Here is a 6,403-nt window from a genome sequence, read left to right as displayed (position 1 = left end):
TCCAGTACCATAGTTTTTGTCTTCAATAATTTCATATTGGTGAAAATAACAGTTTCAAGGTTCTTTCATTTTTAATTAATACATTTATTTAAGCACCATGATTACGAGCATGTTTGTTGTTGGGTTTCAGCTAGAAGAGCACTGACATTGGGCCAAGTTTCTTTTTGTACCTGGAACTGTGCTATGTTCTTTGTCACTAGAGGGAGCTTTAGGACTCAGGGGAAAATTAGTGGTGTCTGATTAAGAGCTTGAAACATCTTAGAGGGTTATTGAAGAATTTGCATTTTATAAATATTATCTTTGATTTTCTTCTCTATTCAGCGAAGGTATTTTATTCTTTATTAATTTTACTTTTTTTGTTGGGGGGCATTGCAACACCTGGTAATGCTCAGGGCTTACTGTGCTCTGGGGATAAACTACATGTAATGCTGTATATTGAATTAGTACAACTTCTCTGGCCCCAACAAAGGTCTGTCTTTAAAAGGAAAAATGACTACAGTTCCTTGTGACTGATTTTTCCACTCATTTTTCTAAAGGATTCTTCCTTCTGACTTTTTCTGTGGTAGATTTAGTTTGCAGAAAAAATAAATGCTAGCATTTGTATGGAATCCATTTAAAAGCTAAAAGATGGAGGGAAATGGTAGAATACAGAAGGCTGTATAAGTAAAGTACTTTTCCACTGGAAAAAAATGATTCATTGTTAATTCTATGTACGGTGCATGGCAATGTGGTTGGAGAATTTTTGTACCTAGGCAGGATAAGGAAGTTTATTGTTTAACTTTGGCAGGCATGACTCTTCCTTTGGATTTCTCAATGGCACTCTCCAAAGTTCTTAATTGGTGTGCTTTTCTTGCATTAGGGCTGGGGGTGAGGGGAATCTTATTCATTCAGAAGGATTTAACTATTTAAAAAAATTTAGTTGAGGTAAGATGGTTATAATAGCGTTAACTTTTATAGCTTTCTGTACAAATGTAGTATATCATCACCATCAAAAAGTGTTCAAGAACCTCCATCATTATCTCAAATTAGGACTTGGCTCATATTAGGGAGCCCCAAATGATTTGAATGGGGAAGTACAACAGAATGAAGAATGCCTGATGAGTATGTCAGGAAACCAGAATTTACAGTGACTTATTATAGGTTTAGGGGATGATTTTTGTCAATTTTAGAATGTTAACTTTTTTCTCTGCTTCTGACTGAAAATCTCCCCATACATACATAGTCATTAATTTGAGACAGTCTCAGGTTTCAGATCATGAAAATAAGGTTTTGAAAATAGTAAGAATAAAGTTTCTTTCTTTCTTTCTTTCTTTCTTTCTTTCTTTCTTTCTTTCTTTCTTTCTTTCTTTCTTTCTTTCTTTCTTTCTTTCTTTCTTTCTTTCTTTCTTTCTTTCTTTCTTTCTTTCTTTCTTTCTTTCTTTCTTTCTTTCTTCCTCTTTCTTTCTTTCTTCCTCTTTCTTTCTTTCATTCTTTCTTTCTTTCTTTCTCTTTCTTTCTTTCTTTCTTTTTTCTTTCTCTTTCTTTCTTCTTTCTTCTTTCTTTCTTTCTTTCTTTCTTTCTTTCTTTCTTTCTTTCTTTCTTTCTTTCTTTCTTTCTTCTTTCTTTCTTCTTTCTTCTTTCTTTCTTTCTTTCTTTCTTCCTTTTTTCCTTCCTTCCTTCCTTCCTTCTTTCTTTCTTTCTTTCTTTCTTTCTTTTTCTTCTTTCTTTCTTCTTTCTTCTTTCTTTCTTTCTTTCTTTCTTTCTTTCTTTCTTTCTTTCTTTCTTTCTTTCTTTCTTTCTTTCTTTCTTTCTTTCTTTCTTTCTTTCTTTCTTTCTTTCTTTCTTTCTTTCTTTCTTTCTTTCTTTCTTTCTTTCTTTCTTCTTTCTTCTTTCTTTCTCCCTTCCCTTCCCTTCCCTTCCCTTCCCTTCCCTTCCCTTCCCTTCCCTTCCCTTCCCTTCCCTTCCCTTCCCTTCCCTTCCCTTCCCTCTTTTCTTTCTTGTGGTGCTCAGGAGACCATATGGAATGCTGAGGATCGATTCTTTGTCTCCCAAGTGCAAAGTATGTATTTAGCCTGTTGACCTATTTCTCTGCCCCAAGAGTTCAAATTTTTTTTTGTATTTATTTGATTTTAATTCAATTTATTTGAAGAAGGTGGAGGTATGCTACAAACATTCCTTGTAGCTTTCATCCTGGATTTCAGTCTCCTAGAAAACAGCAAATTTCATGTTTTGGAATCTATCAACAGGAAGCAGCACGCACACTAAACTGCTAATAATACTCTGTAAGTAAAACTACCTGAGGAAATTGTCAAGCACTGATCTGTCAATTTTTCTGGATTCTAAGATATATTCCCTTCAAACTTGCCTCTCCAATTTTAATTTTTATAAAGAAGACATCTGGTATTAGGGAGATAGTACAGGGATAAAATAACATGTCTTGCATGCATAGAACCTTTGCAATAGGTGGTTCCCAGAGCCTGCTTGAGTGAAGCTTGGTGGCTACTGATCATTCCTAATTTATGAACTCCCTGGGGTCCATCAGCTCTGTATTGTCAGCCTGAGCACTAAATTATGTGGTACTGTTGGCTAAGTATCATTGAAAGTGACTGCCAGTTGAGCACTGCTTAGGAATCTTCCAAAATAAAGTTAAAAACAAAACAAAAATATGACTAAAAAAATAGCACAGAGCTAAGGCACTTGCCTTGGATGAAAGTGACCCCATTTCAGTTCCCTACACCAGCTATGAGCCCTTGAGCACTACCAGAAATGATCCCTCAACACTGTCAAGTGTGGCCCAAAATCAGAAATAAAATAAAACTGGTTAAAAAATTTGTTTAAAAAACTACTTCAAAACTGGTTAAAAATAAACAAAACTGGTTAAATAAAACTGATTTAAAAGAAATGTTGGCCAACTCCCAAGAAGCACTATTCTTCAATCTGTGGTGTTTCCAGAAATCAATGGCCTTTTCAAATTGAGAAAGTGTTCCAGAAAATATCTGATTTTAATTTTAAAGAGTTCTCACCTGGGTGCTCACAAAACTCTTCTCTCTAGTCACATTTGAACTCTCATTGCAGCCAGTGGTGTCACCCCCAACCCTAAAGCTGAAAAGGATTTTTCTTTGTTGACTGAGATAAGAATTTGTTCAGGATGTAGCCTTGAGAAACACATTCACCTATAGATGACAAACAGTTTTCCTTCCTAGCACAGGCAAGAAAGACTTTAGAAGAAGTTTTTTTTTTTTTTTCTACAATAGCTAATAACTAACTGAGGCTAATTAGCTAATTTGGGTCAGAACAAGCCCCAGGTTCTGATAACCCATTTTAAGTTTGTCTGTACTAAGTTAGTATATAAGAAATTTTCTAAAACAGTGCCAATAGCTTGATTAATGGTTCTTTTAATAATCATGATCTGAACAATTTTCTCCCCTTTTTGTTTTCTAGGGACTGCTGTTATTTCTGAATTCTTTCAGATGGTAAAAGTTGGGAGTAGGTAACAGGTCCATTGTTACTTAGCTTAGAATTTCTCAGATGTTAAGATACATACAAATTAGTAGGAACTTGTTAAAATGCAGCTCCTGGTTCAGCAGGTCTGGAAGTAGGTGTCAGAGGAGGTAATATCAACATTGTTGGTCTTTGGACCACACGGAGTGATGAGGCCCTACCTAATTTTCTTCTCTTTCCTGTTTCAAGCTGATGCATGTTAGTAGAATAAAGGATATATTTTTTAATCTGATTCTTAGACACTGTCAAAAATGAAAAATGAATAATAAGTAATTACTTCTAAGCCCATGGGAAATCATGAGGTCAAACAATGTCCTTTCTGAATTGGCAATTAAATTTGGAAAGTCATGACTGTGAATTCTAATTTATTGCAAAGCAAAATATTGACACTAGCATCAATGCCCACAAACATAGAGGCTAGCAATTAAGCAAATCTAGCCCCTCCACACACACAGGATAACAAGGCATTTGAGTTTTGATTTTATTATTGATTAGGGTCATGTTATGTATTACATTAATGTAGAAGTCTGGAGGGAAGTTCATGTGAGTTTATGTGCTAATTTTACTGAATCTTACTTGCGTATGTCATCTTTTTTTCTATCAGGAGCCCTGTGAGGAATTCTGGGTTTATCATGACTAGTGCTAGTTGAGCTTTCTTTCAGAATTCCTATTCAAGATTTTAAGAATTTTAATTTGGTTTGTTTTATGCTGCATATGACTTATTACTTCTACAATATACATTTTTAATTGTATTATTTTATTATTATGGTTTTGGGTACACATGTCGTGAAACTCAGAGAATAATACGGGGTGCTAGAGATTGAACCCAGGTTGGTCACATGCCAGACAAGTGCCTCACTCATTCTACTATCTAGTTCTGATTTAATAAAGTGGAAAGCCTAAAGAACAATCTGAAAGATCAACAAAAGAAAAAGTTGGTTATTTGAAAAAATAAAAAAGATTAATAAATCAATAGTAAAACTCACAAAGAAAGGGAGAAAAAGAAACAATAAACAGGATTAGAAATTTAAAGGGGAGATCACTACAGATACTACAGAGATTCAAAGGGTAATCAGAGACTACTTTGAGAAACTCTATGCCACAAAACATGAGAACCTGGAAGAAATGGATAAATTTTTGGACTCTTATAATATTCCACAGTTGAACCAGGATGATCTAGCATATCTAAATGGATCCATCCCTATTGAAGAAATTAAAATGGTAATCAAAAGTCTTCCTCAAAACAAAAGCCCAAGCGTCGATGGATTCACTAATGAATTCTTTCAAAGCTTTTAAGAGGAACTACTTTCAACAGTTTTCAGACTCTTTCAGGAAATTGAAGAAACATAAACACTCCCAAATAGTTTTTTATGAAGCTAATATCATGCTGATACCAAAATCAGACAGAGCTGTTGCCAAAAAATAAAAAAAGAAAAAAAGAAAACTACAGATAATATTCCTGATGAACACAGATGTAAAGATCCTCAACAAAATCCTGTCAAATAGGATCCAATGCCTCATCAAGAAGGTTATACAGCATGATCAAGTAAGTTTGATTCCAGGAATGCAAGGATGGTTTAACATACATAAATCAATCAACATAATGCACCATTATCAACAAAAAAAAAACTAAAAACATGTAATCGTATCAATAGATGCAGGGAAAACATTCGATAAGATCCAACACCCATTTATGATAAAAACTCAAGATGAGGATGGAAGGAACTTTTCTTAAGATAGTTAAGGCCATCTACCACAAGCCAATGGCAAATATTATTTTTTTGTCCCCCAATTCACAGTACAGACCAGGCAAAGGGCCTGTGCTGAAGTGTATATGGGGGCATTTACTGTACCTCCTCTTTCTATACAGTCAGTGTAAAGAACACAGCCGTAGTAAGAATTAGGAGGTCTTATCTTTTCTTTTCTTTTTTTTTGATTGTTAATAGATATATAAGAAATATGTATATATTCTTCACCAGTGCAACATTCCCATGACCAATATCCCAAGTGTCCTTCCTCCCCAGCCCACACTGGCCTGTACTCTAGACAGTCTTTCTACTTCCCTCATTCAGTCACATTTTGTTATGATAGTTATCAGTGTAATCACTTCTGTGACTGCACTAAATGATCCCTGTGGTGAGCTTCATGTCGGGAGCTGGACCCTCCAGTCCTCCTCTATTTTGTCTCTGAGAATCATTACACAAATGGTTTTCATTTTTTTTCAAAACCCATAGATGAGGGAGGCCATTCTGTGTTTATCTCTCTCCCTCTGACTTATTTCACTCTGCATAATAGATTCCATATACATTCATGTATAGGAAAATTTCATGACTTCATCTCTGCTGATGGCTGCATAATATTCCATTATATATATGTACTATAGTTTCTTTAACCATTCATCTATTAAGGGGCATCTAGGCTGTTTCCAGAGTCTGGCTATTGTAAATAACGCTCCTATGAATATAGGTGTGAGAAAGGGATTTTTTGTATTGTATTTTTGTGTTTCTAGGATATATCCATAGGAGTGGTATAGCTGGATCGTATGGGAGCTCAACTTCCAGCTTTTGGAGAAATCTCCATATCGCTTTCCACAAAGGTTGGACCATATGGCATTCCATCAGCAGTGAATAAGAGTTCCTTTCTCTCCACATCCCCACCAGCACAGCTTGTTCACATTCTTTGTGATGTGCGTCAATCTCTATGGTGTGAGATGGTAGGTACCTCATAGTTGTTTTGATTCGCATCTCCCTGATGATTAATGATGTGGAGCATTTTTTTATGTGCCTTTTAGCCATTTGTATTTATTTTTTGTCAAAGTGTCTGTTCATTTCTTCTCCCCATTTTTTGATGGGGTTAGATATTTTTTTCGTGTAAAGTTCCATCAGTGCCTTGTATATTTTGGATATTAAACCCTTAACTGATG

The 6,403-nt window shown here is 35.1% G+C and overlaps 1 non-coding gene across 1 annotated transcript; it reads right to left on the bottom strand.

The window, feature by feature from the left end:
• Nucleotides 1-5,259: 5,259 nt before the first annotated feature.
• LOC126019344 (small nucleolar RNA SNORA51) lies at nucleotides 5,260-5,390 on the bottom strand. The gene has a single exon (XR_007499070.1). It is a non-coding gene; the product is annotated as a small nucleolar RNA SNORA51 (small nucleolar RNA).
• Nucleotides 5,391-6,403: the final 1,013 nt, after the last annotated feature.

This window comes from Suncus etruscus, chromosome 9 (genome assembly GCF_024139225.1).
Source record: "Suncus etruscus isolate mSunEtr1 chromosome 9, mSunEtr1.pri.cur, whole genome shotgun sequence".
Classification (NCBI taxonomy): domain Eukaryota; kingdom Metazoa; phylum Chordata; class Mammalia; order Eulipotyphla; family Soricidae; genus Suncus; species Suncus etruscus.
The sequence above is the reverse complement of the archived record's forward strand: the minus strand, read 5'-3'. Positions and strand labels throughout refer to the sequence as shown.